This window comes from Agelaius tricolor, unplaced genomic scaffold (genome assembly GCF_023055355.1).
Source record: "Agelaius tricolor isolate 1412-34295 unplaced genomic scaffold, bAgeTri1.0.p SCAF_2, whole genome shotgun sequence".
Lineage (NCBI taxonomy): Eukaryota > Metazoa > Chordata > Aves > Passeriformes > Icteridae > Agelaius > Agelaius tricolor.
Window position 1 is genome coordinate 62,196,630 of NW_027269262.1, and position 16,285 is coordinate 62,212,914.

Sequence of the window (16,285 nt, forward strand, 5' to 3'; positions counted from 1 at the left end):
CCAGTCACAAATTAGAGAACAGTAGTGCAATAGTAAACTGAACATCCTGTAAATAACCAGCACAGGATGCCTTTTAACTATCACCTTCTTTTTCTCCCACAAGGACTGCAAAAATGCTAAGAATTGTATCTTTTAGAATCATACTCGAGTTTTGCTAACTTTGTGACAATAAAGAATCATGCATTAATCCAACCTTTGTAGAAATATTGAGCAAAGGGTTTCTTTGATGTCATTGCCCGCTATTTTATTTTAGCTATAACATCTGAAATCTTGAATGCGTGTTTAGTAAAACACATGTGAATTTACCTTGTTCTTATCTATTATACATCTAGGGCCAATTTATGAACTGAGACTGTAACACTATCTGCTTGGCCACCAGGAGATGGTAGGATTTAGGGAGATAACTACAACAGTTAGACCAAAAAAAAATGTTCTGAAGTGAACACAAGTATCTGTCAGGAATTCCAGTAGTTTCTTTTATCTCTATATCAGTAGGAGGTTGGCATTTTTATACCACTGTAAACTTCCATCCATTGACAATAATAAGGTTTACAGAGGAAGGCCTCCTGAGCTGTATTGCTCTGCAACTCAACTCCTAAGTGAAAAAGGCCACTGAATTTGGGTTTTGTTTTCCTTCTGCTTGGTATGGAGCATTCCTCTAAAGCAGAGATCCTCTGAAGGGAGGAAGGGCAAAATGAAGAGACTTTGAGGTGTGCATAGTCAGGGATCACCAGAGTCCTCAAAAGAATAGCAGTTCAACACAGGAAGATGTACAGCTACAGAGAGGTATTGAAAGAAGTACACCATTTTTTCAGATTTTCCCTGTCCTTTGCAGCTCACATCCGATTTTGTCTTTCAATAAATTGTTCTGCAAACATCTCCTCTCCATAAATTTTGCACAGTTTTGCACATCATCAGCTTGTGAAGGGTTTGAGATGCAATATAACCACATCTCAAGAAATAGGTCTGTGTTACAGCTATTTATTTTGGTCTTGGGTACCATGGATATCTATAGCACGAAGAGGACATCTATCAAATCCTGTGAAACCTTTAGAGAGCATAATAGTTGCCAACATGCAAAGTGGTCTGCAAAAGCCAGATAAAGCAAGGATATGGCTAAGTATAGCTGAGGTATGTGCTGTCTTGGACAAGTGACATTGTGAACTCTATCTTGATAATGTGTGTTTTGAGGACCCTGTCTATCTTGTATGTAAGGATGGAGAATTTACTGCTCTTTCTGGTAGCTGCAGAGCATTTGCAGTGTGAGAATATCATGTGTACTTTGTGTATCCCTACTTTTATATGCCGTGTAAAAATCCTTAGTTGTTTTTAAGAAATCCAGAGAGTTATTGGAGAGAATCACTTCCTGAGGAGCTTGAATCTGTGCTGAGGGAGTTCTGCAATGACATTCATATGCCTATCAGATTGCTTTTGGGTGCTGGTTCAAGGCTGCTTTGAATAAAGCTGTTTCCTACATACAGTTTAATGAGGTCATCAATATGGGCATTAGAGCTCGAGTTCAGGTGAGTGATGCTGCTGCTGTGACCTGTCTGCTTCACTCCTCCAGTGGAGATTACTCATGCACACACCTTGAGAGCCCCAGGGCAACATACAGTGCAGAGCAAATTTTCATTTCCCACAAGAATATTTGCCCTTCAGTCACAGACCATTCAGATAACAGCAGTAATTCAACCATTCTGCATTTGCTGCAGTATCACAGCTCAGTACTGAAGCCTCAACTGTGACACTGGTGCTACCATGACAGTGGAAGAGGGACACAGACATGTGGAGTACCAGAGTGTTGAATCTGGTGGCTATTTGAACAATTCACTGCTTTGTTTTAGTCTCCAGCCACCAGTGATTGCCAGAGTTGCTATGTTTCCCTGCCTACAGTAGAAGAAAGTGCTGAGCTTTTCAGTTCAGAATTGATCTCAGTAATGCATGTATTTATGAGTCTGGTTTTTGAAGTCATACCCAACTGTCAAACAACTCATCTCTAAAAAAAGTGTTGCAGTTATTTTGGATGAGAGCCTAACACAGGGAGGTAGAGCAGGTTTCCTGGAATGCCTCACCCATCTCTTCCAGACGCCTTGCTGAGTCACATTGGGTATGAAACGAAGAGTCCATGTCTCAGTCCTTATCTTGAAAGCTTTGTGTGGGCCACTCTCATTGTTTGAAGGAGCTTTTTGCCCACTTCATCATGAATTGCCAACATATACAGTTAATAGGAACAGTGGTAGTGAACAATGAAGGATGAAAATTGAGGTAGGCAAGAAAGTGCCATGCTGACACTATAGGGCAAGAGACATCACATATTAGACTGAGACACTAGGGAACTTCTAAAATAGATGGAGTAGGAGTCTGAATCATGACTGATAGATATCCCAAAGGAAGGCAGACCAGATTTGGTGAGTGGAGAATGGAAAGAAAGTATATTCTTTTCCTCTCTCAGTAGCATTTCTTTGTCCTTGTTGCACATATGTGTTGATCCATTTACGTATCAGTCTGCACAGAGGTATACTTATCTCTTCTTCCAGGAGAAATCCTGAGTGTGGCGTTTACCATGTATTATATTCTATTGCCCAGTAACCATAGTTGCTGTTATGGACACAAGGAGGGAGAGTGTCAAAGCAGAGCTATTTTGTTTTCTAAGCAGTTTGGAAATTACATACCTGTGGACATTAATTTCCATCTCTTTTATAGTGCTTGAAGAAAATTCTTTTTTCCTTAGATGCTTCATATAAAAAAAAATTTAAAAATCCACTTTGGTAAAGCCACAGATGCCTTGGTAACTGTTCAGCCTAGAGTACATGTACATGGAAGTACACGGGGTGGTTGATTACCTTGCCTACCACTGCTTATATAATTTTCTAAGGCTAAAGGTATTTTTTCCTCTTTCTTATGCATCCTTCATACTTTTCACTGTTTTTTGTACAGTACACAAATTGTTTTCCATTTACACTTTTATCTTTTGACAAAAGATGCTTTAAGATCTTGTTTTCAATGCTGTCAGGAAACTGCTTTAAATGAAAGTGTGGAGTGATGTGGAATAGTTTTAATGAAGACCAAAAGAATGTGAACTTCATCTTTTTCATAGTAAGTTTTTTTCTGTTCCATCCTGTGCCCTGCTTAAATACATTGGCCTTTTTTGACCTTTTCCTTGATGAAGGTTAAGTAGGAAATATCTTGGCTGCAGCCTTTCCAGCTTAACCAGAAAGACTTTCCACAGTTCATGTTTACTTACCCTGCTATGGCCATTCATCTTTCCTGAATCAAAATTGTTACACTGGATTTTCAGAGGGAAATTAATAGCTTGTGGCATTGATGATGAAGTGTCAAGACTTCTTCTTTCATGTCTCCAGCTCTATTTTGCTAGTGATGATTTTGTCAGTTCTCTTGCTAGAGATTAACAAATCTTGGGAAAAAATCTGTTTGGTTAATGGTTCTGTTCCAAGCATCTTCTTTATTGTCATTAAGAACAAATTAACAGAGTTGCTGCATTTGCAATTTATTGAGCCCATTGCTTCTGCAAAAATCTAGAAATATTGCTATGTTTTCCATTTCTGTCTGGGACTCTTTTGTGCCTACTGCCACACACAGAGTGAGACTGAATGCTTTTGGCTGGATAGGGGGTCTCAGTCCTTGGTGTGCTCACTCCAAAAGACTTTTTCCATCATCCTGTGAAAAAGATTCAGAGACAGCAGAAACCATTCATATGATGTCCTCAGGACATCACTGCTTTTACTGGAAAGGCAGTCATGTTCTTCAGGTACCACACTCTTGAGAGGAGAAGAACTTGGTCTGAAGCTCTCTCCTGCCCTCAGTCTCAGTAATAACCATTGTAGAATTTTGAAGTTTGGGATGTCTCTGTCTGTTATGCCACATCGAATTGCCTGCCTTCCATGGAGCTTTGTTATGAGACACACAACAATGTGCAGTGATAGTGGCAGCTACTGTGTAGTGCAGGGAAAGAACCAGCCAATCTCCACACTAAAATTTCATTTTAGTTTAGTTCTCAATGTACATTTTGTCCTCACAAAGCACAATTGTATGATTAGCACTGTGTTCATCCATATATATTCCAAATGGGGATGGTCAAGTCAGTTCTTTATCCCTCTGTCAAGAATAAGGAAACTCAACCTTTCCTGTGAAGATACTCTCAACCAAGCCCTCTGCAAATATATTAAACATTTCATATACTCGCAGAATGAACACTGGAAGAGTCAGGTTGGAAAGGACCTTGGGAGGTCTCAGGTGGTGCTAAAACTAGGCTATGAGATCAGATTCTGTTGCTCAGAACTTTATCCTGTTGCATCTTGAAAATCCCCAGAAGATATTAAGTGCACAGTGCACAGTGTCTTGGGCAACTTGTTCTGCTATTTGGCTTTGTTTCAGGGAAGAAGCTTACTTTGATTTATATCCAGTCTGACTTTCTTTTGTTTCAGCTTATGCCCCTTATCTCTTGTCTTCCTGCCATGCACTGCTGACTCCTGACAGAGCCTTGCTCTCTCTCTTTATAGCTAATTACAGGCACTGGGCAGCTGCTCTGAATCCCCCCCATGTCCAGCTAATCTCCAGGAGGAACAATGCCAGGTTCTCCCTGCAGGGCAAATGCTCCATCTCTAAAACATATTGATAGCTCTCCACTGATCTTGCTCCAGTTCATCACAGCTGGTTTTGTACTGTAGGCCCAAAAAAATTGAGCATAGGTGCCATTTAATGAGCTCTGAGCAGATGGACTTCATGTCTGTCCTTGCTGAATTCCATTAGGATCCTGATGGCCCATTGTTCCAGCCCACCTAGGTCCTTCTGTCAGTCCTGTCTTGAGGAGATCCATTGCTACCTCCAATTCAGTGTCCTTCTCTAACTTAATAACTGTTGCTTATCTTTCTTGAAACACTTGCCCTCAACTTGTTTTCATTATCTTACTTCGAATTAAATTTTATTCTTGATTTTCATCCTGACTTCTCAGTGTCTTTGAGTAAACTGGATATTTATAAAAAGCAGTATACTAAAGCAATTCACTCCAGCTTGTAATTTGCTTATGATGCATGCAGTTGTTCTTAGCTCACCTTTAAATAGATCTTCCAGTCACAGTGAACTGCAGGAGAAATATTTCTCCAAAATACATTCACATGAGAAGATGCTCTTCCTGGTTTTGGCCAGGTCTGTCACATAAGATCTTCTTCAAAGAGTATCTCAAATTCGGTGGTTTGTTGTGCAGTCCAAATGAACGGTGTTGAGGACTACTACTTAAAACATATAAACTATACAAGATTTTTACTTTAAGTTTCATTTTCAGTATGGATTTTTTATTGCCTTCTACAGAAGTTTGGGAAGACTTTGAATGAACTTTTGAGTCCTAAAATAGACAAATTTCAAACATTTGCATCAGACAACAGTCTGGAACCCTTATTATCATAGACATTAGTGCTATTATTTCCCCTGAATATCTTGCTGCTTTACAGCTATGCTGCCTTTCCTCATCTTCATGTGGCTGGAACTTCTTCCCATCATTTATTGTTGATTCTCCATAATGGTGCTTCTTATATGTCTCTGTAACTTTAGAACTGACAATTATAACAATCTAATTTTAGTTCAATATGCTTATATCCTATTGATGCATATATTCTCCTTATGAAGTTATTTTAACATTCTGTTTGTAGCCAGATGAAGAGTTAACCAATAGAGCTGAAACTTATCAACTTAAAATATATGAAGTCCAAAGCCACACTAGTTGTTAATTTTAGCCTGATCTCCACCTGAGATACCTACCCCCTTAAAAAGCCTCCTGCTCTCTGAGCTTAGCTACTTTGTGAATAGCACTGAACGTTCAATTCATTCAATGCCAGGCATTTAATTAGGAACACTACTAACCTCTGGTAGTATTCTGGGAAATACAACTTCAATTTCTCCTGTTATAGGTATAAGAAAAAATACTGAACCACTTTTTTATTAAGAACTTTGTTCGGCAGAACTTTGATCTTCAGTAAGAGAAGATCAACTGTTGACTCATCCATTATGCAAGTGATGTGACCACCCACACCATTCACCCAATTCTTGAATATCTGCAGTGGAAGGCATGTTTTCTGGAACTCAGTCCACATCTGAGCCATCTTTGTCAGAGTTTCACAGTGTGAGAAAAGTGAAAGGAAATTCCACGGTTCTGTATAGGGTTGTGGTAAGGGAGAATACTTATTTATGAGATTTTATAAGGTTTACCATTAAAAAGACTCAAAATAACCTTAACTTGAGCAACATTTTCTTCTTAAAACTTGGCTACTGTCCTGCTCTTTTTGACCTTTTTGCTGAATTGAGTTGCTAGCAAGTATGGTCTTATTCAGTTTTTATCCATGCTTTTCCACTATCCATCCCTTTGTAATTGGTCATAGGTAACCCTAATGTGATAGCAGTCATCACCACAAATCTGTAAATGTCTCTGAAACTCACAACTTGTCTTGAGTGGCATTTATTGACTTTTTGCACCAGTGCAGACTTGCTTGTACAGATGTATTGAAACTGGCTCAGCATTCCTCAAATAAATGTGACAGCAATGCCCCCAGGCATGTGGTAAAGGTGTTCCTGTAGAAGGGACACACGTGACCACTCGCATCTGAAGGATGTTTCTAATTTCTTTAGCAGTGTTCTTTGCACCACAAGATCTTTGACCCTACAACGGTTGAGCTCCTCCTGTAACTTCCTGAGGAGAATATGTTGTCTATTCCTGAGCAGGATAATTTAGACATACAAGTTCTGACAAGGCAAGTGTCCTCCTTCTCACCAGCTTGTTAGGTCTGCTCTTTGCTCAGCAAGATGACGGGTCTGAAATACTGTCTTAGACTCCTCACTTGTAGCTTGGAGCCTCAACACAGATCTTTATTCTGCACTGATCCTTGGTCTCTGATGCCTCAGGGAGATTTCAGAATCTGTCCTCCCAGCTCTTGCTCCTGTAATCTCCTGGAAATTAGAAGTCCCATTGCAAACAAAGATGAATGCGCTCCATGGAATCTCCTCAGCTACTCTGCATCTTGATGCACATTGAAGTATTTTAAAATGGTAGTTTATATGCCAAGCCATGAACAAGAAGCACTGGGGAGCCCTCCCATCAGGATAGACCTCCTATTCCACTGACTCTGTTAGAGGGTTAGTAAACTTGTCCAGAGATAGGAATATAGAAAATGGAAGAGTTGGAAGAACTAATTTATTCATTTAATAGCAAATAAATTTCCAAAATTATGCATCAGGGCCTTGAGTTTCACTGGTGAATTGATATTGTGTTACCCTATATATCGTGATATTAAGGGGGAAAATGCTGATACCAATTTTCTGGCTGTAGACTTCAGGAAAAGATAACAATATACAATAGAAAAACAGGATGAAAGAAAGTAGACATGAATTTTTAAGATCTAAAATAGCTTTTATAGTTAGGAGTTTTCACAGTCCTTCATATTGCTGGAGAAACTCAAAAGATACGTAGATGCTAAAAAAACCCCTACTCGGAAAAGTAGACAATGTGGCTGAAGCTTGACTCTAATCTAATTTAGATTTTGTGAGTAGGATGTGGAAAAAATGGTCTTAGTATGAGCTAGTCTCACCATCATGTTTTAATAAGGAAAGTGAATGTTTTTTCTGTGTGCACACGTGTGGGAGGCACAACAACAGAAGTAAATTCCTGTATCTGAAGTGTTAGAATTTTTATGTAGCTTTCACTCTTTTGGACATACTTTGCTTCAGGAACTTCCCATTTTTAAGTTCATTATAAGGACATAAAAATAAACAAATTGCACACACATGAGAGGCAGCGCAAGCTATATTTCCCAGCCAATCCATGAGTTTCTTCCCTCCATCTTTAATCCAGCTCTGTCAGTATAGCAACATAAAATTTCAACAAAAGAGTATTTTTTTTCCCTGAAGAGCAAAATTTGCTAGCACTCTTTATTATGTAATGTATTGAGAATGCAAAATGTCTGGTTACACTGATAAGTCACCTTTTTGACTTATAAAAATATATTCCCACTGATTACTAAAGCAGTGTTGCTTAAGGCTAATGGCATAATAGATACAAATTCATCCCATAATTCTTTTAATCTCAGTAAATATATTGCAAATGTTTACTATCTATTGTGGCAACATAAAGCAGAAGTCATAATTAGCCTAAACAAAACAAATCATAGGAGAGTTTTAAAGTGTGTTTCCAATTTCAGAAGAAAAAAAAAACCTCATAGATTTTTCTGTTTTTTTCTTTTTTCACATCTTGAATCAGACATCAGCAAATGTGTTTGTATGTGTGCATTTTCCCCAAAGCACTGAGAAGAATGTCGTGTGAGAATTATCTTTTCCACTCACAGTCATGCTGCTATTTGGTCACATTTCAATCCACTGAAAGAAAAAAAGAAGGTGGGGGAATTGAAAGCCCAACAGAACTGCTTAAATTATTTCGAACTTCAATGGTGCTGCAACCCTTAACAGAAGGCAGAGCTCAGTTGTGTCCATGGAACAGTTCCACATTTCTTAAAAAAAAAAAAAAAAAGCTAATAAAAATTTTTAAAGCACAGACATTAACGAGCTAACACAAAAGATTTATTACTTACATTTATTTTCTTTTCTGTCTTTTTCTAGTAAGCTTCTGCATTCTCCAAATAAGAGAGGAAAATTTCCAGCAAGTAAGCTTCTTTCCCTCCTTCCTCACCTTCATGTTTCACTTTCCTCAATTGCTCCTTAAATTTTTTAATTAAGATCATCTTGCTTTTTGATTCATTGATTGTAGTGACATTGTTCTTTATGTTCAGAAGGTGATAAGGAGTGGTCAAGTTTCAGGTCACACTGACTTTGTTATTTTAAGTACTGAAATACAGGAAAATCTGTTTTATAAGACCCCTGAGTTATTTTTCTGTCTGAAACAACCTTGTCAGTAGGCTGTGTTTCTTGCTAAACAAAAAAGAAAAAGCTGTATTTTGCTGCTGAAAAATCTGCCAGAACAGTAAGGCAGAGGAATATTTTCATATTTTATCAACCAAGAAAGTACACATATAATTGAGGGCTCATTAACCCTCATCAAGTCACACCTAAAAAATTTCCTGTTTCACCTCCCTCCCCCTTCATTTATTTTGAGTATTAGTTAATATTTTAAGTCTATTTTGTGGCTGCCAGGTCTTCCTGGACATCCCTTCAAATGCAAATTAATAGTTTTCTCCCCTCAGAATTGCATACAAGAAACATGGGAATGCTTTGCACCCTGAAAAATTATAATGGTTGTGTAGAAGTCTATGTCAAGGAGATTCTGTTGCCTTTCTGGTGTTTGTAAGATGACACATATTTTTTTGCCCCTTTCCTTAGTGATTGATGGTATTGGAATGATGATAACAGGAATATCCCCAAAGTCTTTAGTTCTATTCAGAATTAGTACACTTGCCAGATAAAACCAATCATAGATGCTTAGAATTATAGAATAGTTTGGTTTAGAAGGGACCTTATAGATTGTCTAGTTCCAAACTCTCTGCCATGGGAAGGGCCACCTTCCACAAGACCAGGTTGCCCAAGGCCCATCCAACCTGGCATTAAACACTTCCAGGGATGGGGCATCCACAGCTTCTCTGGACAACCTCTGCCAGGGCTTCACCACCTTCACATTATAGAATCTCTTTCTAATATCTTATCTACACCTACCCTCTTTCAGTTTGAAGCCTTTACTCCTTGTCCTGCCCCACATGCCATTGTAAAATGTTCCTTGCCAGCTTTTTGTAGGCCCCTTTTTGTTACTGAATGGCTTTTCTAAGGTCCTCTCAGAACCCTCTCTTCTGCAGGCTGAACAACCCCAGCTCTCCAAGCCTCTCTGCAGAGAAGAGGTGCTCCAGAGCTCTAATCTTGGTGGCCCTTCTCTGGGTGTGTTCCAACAGTTCAACATCCTTATTGTGCTGGGGGTCCCAGAGCTTGTTGGAACACTCCAGGTGGGGTCTCATGAGAGAGGAGTAGAGGGGAAGTAGAGGGGAAGAATCACCACCCCTGACCTGCTGGACACATTTCTTTTGATGCAGCCCAGGACACATTTGGCTTTCTGGGTTCAGGCACCATTGCTGGATCATGTTGAGCTTCTTGTCAGCCAACACCCCCAATTCCTTCTACTCAGGGCTGCACTCAGTTCATTCTCTGCCCATCTTGTGCTTGTGCCCAGGATTGCCTCAATCGAGATGCAGCTCGCTCGACTTGGCCTTGTTGAACTTCATGAATTTTGCATGGACCCACCTCTCAAGCCTGTCACAGTCCCACTGGGTGGCATCCCCACCTCCAGGGTGTCAACTGCAGCACACAGCTTGGTGTGTTAGGCAAACTTGCTGAGAGTGCACTCGATCCCACTGTCCTTGTCACCAACAAAGGTGCTGAACTGTGCCACTCTCAATACAGACCCCTGAGGGGCCCCATTTTCACTGCTCTTCTCTTGGACATTGAGCCACTGACCTCAGCCCTTTGAGTGTGATCAGCCAGCCAATTCTTTATCCAACAAGTTTTCAATCTATCAATTCACACATATCCAGTTTATAGACAAGGAGACATTGTCAAATGTTTTGCACAAATTCAGGTAGATGACATCGGTTGCTTTTCCAATGCCATAACCTCTCTGGTTATATCAAGGAAGAAAAATCACAAGTTCTATATAAAGTAATAAAGTTATATTGAACTTAATATTTTTCTATTATTTTAGAGTGTTTATTATATTTCTATTGCCTACTATGTTGGCTTTATTGTTTTTTTACTTCAATACTCTTAATGTTCAAACTTTTGGTTTTGTTTTCTACATTTATGTCATAAAGCAGAATTTTCCCCTTTGTTCTTTTGAAGTTAAGAATTGTGTCTAGTTTTGTCACCAGCTAGCTAGCAAAGCACTGGGAAGCAGACTTGAATCCTGTAGACAGCATTTTTTCACAGTGTAGCAAAACAGATTCCTGCATCGGGCTATCATTTTTTTCAAGCATTCAACTGCTACTACATTCACTAAAATAATGAAAAATTAAATTATTGAAGTCAGTTGTTTCAGAAGAAAAAATATTTATGTAGCTTAATTTTATTTAATTTAAGTGGGTTGCTCATGACTGCTAAAAGCAGTATTTAGTCTTCAAAAAAGTGACAGCAAGTAGTTTTCTTCTGTACCTTCTCACCCAGAAATGGGCATCAGGAGTCATGTAATAACTGATGCTGAAATGCTCTGTATATCCAGTATATTGGTAGCAAGTCATCTTCAGCTGTAAGTTATCAAAAATGCTTACAAATTAGTCTGTGAGATAATCCTATTGAGTTATGAATATCTAAAAGCATATGAGATCAGTTATAACTGTGCTGTTTTGAATACAGAAATAGATGTTGTATTGATCTTCATAGGCTGGTGCTTTTTTTTTAAACAATAGATGTTTCCATTGTGATGGCAATACTGCTGAATGAGTGCTGAAGTCAGTAAAGTTCATAAGTTGCTGACGTTTGGTGCCTTTTAACTACTCTATCTTCTCAATCTATTATGAGCAAGGCTAGATGGCCTAATAACAGTGCCAGGCAGTGTGAGAACTCTGTGTACACTGAAGATCCCTTATATGTCAATAATGGAGTGCAGTTCTGAGAAATATTAAATTATATCCTTATCCAGAAATACCCCCTACTGCCTACTGAAGTCAATGAGAAAGACAAAGCCAGATGAAAATTCAGTGCTTGCATAAATTGTGGTTCCTCAGGCTGCTTTGCAATCATTCTTGTTGATAGTCCAGCAAAAAATAGTATTGGGTAACTGGATTTGGATCTGCTGTCCATTTATTGGCAATTGTGAACTCTACCACCAAAATATCTTCCAGGTCATTTGGTTTTCAGTGAGTTACATCTGCAATCATATTGCTTTTCTAACTTATATATAGAATATTTATACATATGGAAATGCCCACTGAAATCACAGAGTTGTCCACTGAAATAAAGTTGTTCCTGAGTGAAATGGGAAACTGCTGCATGAGGTCATTCTTTGTACATCGTAGGTCTGAGGAAGAAATGAACATGTCTCGGGCTGAATCTGTAGGAAGATGTAGGTCTGGTATTTTCCTCCCTTCTGGCCTGAAACCGAGTGTGTAAATTTAGGTCTGTCTGAGATGAAGTGAATCACACACAACACTCCCTGCAGTCCCTCAGGTCTTCCTTGGAGGCTTTGTGACCGTGTTTCTTTTGTGAAATTAAGTAAGATGATTGCAGCCCTAGGAGATGGTTACAACCATGTATTACCATGTATTTCTGGAATGATTTGGAAATATGTCCCAGGTATGGAAAAAGTCCTGCACACAGTAACCTCTCCTGTGTTTTATGGGTTATCTATGTTATACAGGGAGGATTTCTCTCAGTGCCACACATGCATTTACATTCCCCCAAATTCCCAAACAATATGCCATCTGGCAGTATCTAAACTCCTGCTGTTCAAAGGCAGGAACAATAAATAATAATTTTATGTATTACAGTGTGCTGTAAGCCTTTCTCATGATGGGATGCTGTTAAGTTTCCATCTGTACCGCAGTTTGGAAATGTGTTGTGACAAAGTTCCTGGTTGTATTAAGAAATTGTATTAAGAATTTTGGTAGTAAATGATGCACAGAAACCTGAGGAATAAAAGTAAGAAAAGAAAACTTAAAATTCAAATGCAAATTCTTTAAACACAGCAGTATTTCAAGCAAAAAATGAATCCTCTTTTTCATAGAATAAAACTATGGTATAACCTCCTTTCAAAAGTTAAGTCATAATGGACTCTTTTGTACACCTACAGGAAAGCATTGTATTTTCATATGCTCATGAATGTGGAAAACAGGGATATGGAAACTTTGACAATGGTAGTTACCATCTCCATATGTATTTTTCTGCTCTGTATGGACTTGTTAGTACCTACTTAGGTAAATGGAAAGATTCCTGTTGATTCCAGTGCTATTTGACTCTTCCTCTGTATGTCATTCAAGGGCTTATTTCATCATTTCTCTGTTTCATCATCTAATATTATTCTTTTGTATGTATAGATAAAGAGATTCCTAAAATCAGTGTTTCACCCCAGATGGTGAAATTAGGTGATTCTTGATTTTGTCTTATCATGTCCTTGAAATTAACATCTACAGTGCGTAGTGAGAAAAAAAAATGTATATAAAAAATCATCTATCTCAGTGATAAAGGGAGATATTTTTTACAAATGAAAGAAAGAAATTTTCTTGTCCACATGCAGTCAGCTTACTGACTGTGAACACGAATGATGTAAAGATGTTTTTTTTAAGCATCTTCCCTCTGTTTAATTTGCTGTTCTAACCATTGTTTTCTTCATTAGCTTAGTTTCATCTTAATAATTTGTTTTATTTTCTTTGCTATTACATTCTTGGCCATTAGAAAGCCCTTTCCTTCCAAAAAATTCTTTGCCCAATTTGTTTCCCATAACAACAATAATAATAGGGGGAAAAATACTCCTTTTAATAGCAATTTAAGGGCCAAAATTCATCCTTTGGTACTTCTATGCAGTCACGCTTTCTGTGGCATTTGCACTCATATTGCTAAGGCTAAACATCTGGCCTTATGCATCACAGCCCACCTCTCCATGTAGCTACAACAAGCAACAGTTACAAAACAGAGTAAGACCTCATTAATGTTTTAGAACTGAAGGAATAAAATGCTTAATCATCTTGAAGTATTTGCATACCTCTCCTTCCTTCACATCCTCTTGTACTGTAGCTGATGGCTGGTATTTCCTCACATCATGAGGCTTGGTCTAGCTAACACAGTAAGTGGAAAAAACGTGTATGTCTTTTCTGAGTTCTTGGCCTTTAGTTATATCACAGATTTTGCTGTGGGAAAAAAAAAATGTTCTAACTCTCCTGTTCATTCATCCAGCTCCTGTGGGAAGGGCCCTGGTGCACTCACCCATCCCTAGGGCTGGTCACTCAAGAGTTATGGCACTCAGAAGGTTGGCAGAGCATTGCTGGCTCCTCTGATGTGGTCAAAGGAGAGCTTGTGTGGCCATTGGGACGGACAAGTTGTGTTGAGGGTCATTGACTGTGAGAGTGCCTTTCTTTAATCCCTAACCTCTTGGCCCAAGCAATATACATGCCCAAGGGTGCTGAGGGTATCCAGAGAGAAAGACAAGTCTTCATTAGTTTAGTGAAGACTAAACTAATGCCCATAACTTTATATGAAATCAATGGTGAGCAAAAAGGTTCAATAGCTAGTGACAATGTCAAAGAAACACTTCAGTCTGATTATCCTAGCAATTACTACCCTGCTAAAAAATTGGAAACCAAAAAACAAAAAATAGTACATTTTTAAAAGCTGGACAAACTAATCTTTCAAATAAAGAGATCCAAAGCCATATAATATATAATACAATAATAACATTAATTTTCACTTCTGTAGTTATTTTATGCCTGTGTATTTTTTAAATACTAAGAGTGCTCAGCACAGATTATGAGCTTAAATTTTCAAGGTGAAAATGCAGAAGACCTACTGGTTTTCAAAGCCATTACCAAACTGAAAACCTAACAGCACATTGGTTTGTATTTTGATTTATTAGGAAGCAGGCTTAACTGAACTAACTGAATGGAATCTAAATAAGTCTTGCTGGATTTCTGCTTTGCACCTGCAGAAGCCGCTTTAGAGAGCTATTGCCCTCTGTAGATACTGTACACCGCCTGTATAATCTTCTCAAGAAAATAATTAAATAAGAAAAATAATTGTTTATAAATGGAGAAAATTGCAGTACCAATGTATTTTGCTGTAACTGCTCCCTGCTGAAATTTGAGACCATGTTCCCAGTGAAGTTTATGGGACAGCTCAAAAAAACATTTGTGTATACAATGTTTTTCTTACTGTGCTGAGGTTTACTCCTAGAAGTAAATTGATAGGTATAGTGATTTCTTTGGGATTTTTTCCTTTCAAAATATTATTAAGTTTATTGCTTAGAAATTGCTATAATTTTTATTGGTTTATTTATTACAGAAAAAAAGGACTGAACTGAGAGTGGAAAAATAATGATAATACTTCTTTCTTGCATAAGAAAAAGGTAAGATTTAGAGGACCATAATACTACAGGAACTTATTTATGGCGTACTAATAACTATGAGGTGATTTGTTAAATTCCCAAATACTGGCAGCTTTTGATTTAAACTTATTTAGACCTCCACAATCTTGGCTGCCTAAAAACTGATGATTTAAAATTCACAATCCTTTCCAATTAGCTGAGACAATGAGTCTACTGTTTATGCCACTGTATTAACCTGTTCTGCATTAGAGAAGAAAAGGTTACATTTCATTTTGTAGCAGCATATTAGGCTTGTATGTATTTCAGGCTCCTCAATTTTGATTTATGCTATCTCCAGTTTGGGTTTATTGAAGGGAGAGTTCATTCTTTCTTTTTTTCCTCCCACTCCATTCCGTGAGAGCTATAAATGCCCCAGTTATCCTGGGAATTTTTTTTTTTGGTCCCAGGTACCCAGCTGTGACTGAAATAATGCTCCCCATCTGTGTTCATTGTTTGCATTGATGGTGTCTGTGCAAGTCACCAGGGCTTTCCTAATAAGGTTCAGATTGACCTTTCAGAAGTTCTCAAATGAAGAATCTAAGTGCACTCACCACCCTCAAAAGAGAAAGACTTCTCTGCCACTGCCCTTACAAACAGCTGTAAGAGCCAGTAAAAAATGACTGTTCCAAAACCAAAGTCAGCCCTCTGAGCTGTTCAAGAGTGTGCAAGCACTGGGCAGCTGGGGGCTGGCTGTTCTTCCCAGAAGGGTGATGCACCAGATGGAGAGAGATCCCGGAGAAGGGGAGCAGACAGACTGACAGACAAAGAGACTTCCCAACAGAGGAAGAGGAAGTCCAGAGAGACACCCTTTAAACTGACAGGCTGATTTTTAGGCAGGAAAGCACTGTCTGGTGGTTTCAGTGTCCCCGTGTTCAAGACGAGGGCTTCAAGCTCCACGTGCTGACTTCTGGTGTGGTGACCCCTGGTTCTCCTCCTTTTTTGTGAGAGCACTGGAACTGGTGTGACAACACAGGGAGCCAAGTGAAAGGGCTGACCCACCTGAAAAATAATCTTGTTGGCTGGTTTCTCTAACAATTTTGGTTGGCATGGTTAGTACTTGGAGAGATTAGTTCTCTCACCGGGCTCCCCTCAGCCCCAGGAGCGTTTGTGCTGACACACGCAGGGGAGACTCGCTGCCAGGATGGTGGGGGAAGGTGGTGTCTCTTCTGTCAGAAGCTTGTGCCGAGTTGAGGCTGAAACCGTGGCTCACATCAACAAAAT

At 38.8% G+C, this 16,285-nt stretch overlaps 1 protein-coding gene across 7 annotated transcripts in view; it reads left to right on the plus strand.

Moving 5' to 3' along the window:
- Window positions 1–16,285, plus strand: part of SULF1 (sulfatase 1) — a 148,771-nt gene that overhangs the window by 32,710 nt on the left and 99,776 nt on the right. For 3 of the 7 annotated variants that reach the window (XM_071420783.1, XM_071420766.1, XM_071420831.1), the window contains exon 3: window positions 14,983–15,046. The exons of 3 other annotated variants lie outside the window; for them this stretch is intronic. The gene's annotated coding sequence lies outside the window, so the exon portion shown is untranslated. The remainder of the gene's footprint in view (window positions 1–14,982; window positions 15,047–16,285) is intronic. One more of the 7 variants, XM_071420776.1, reaches the window with a different exon arrangement.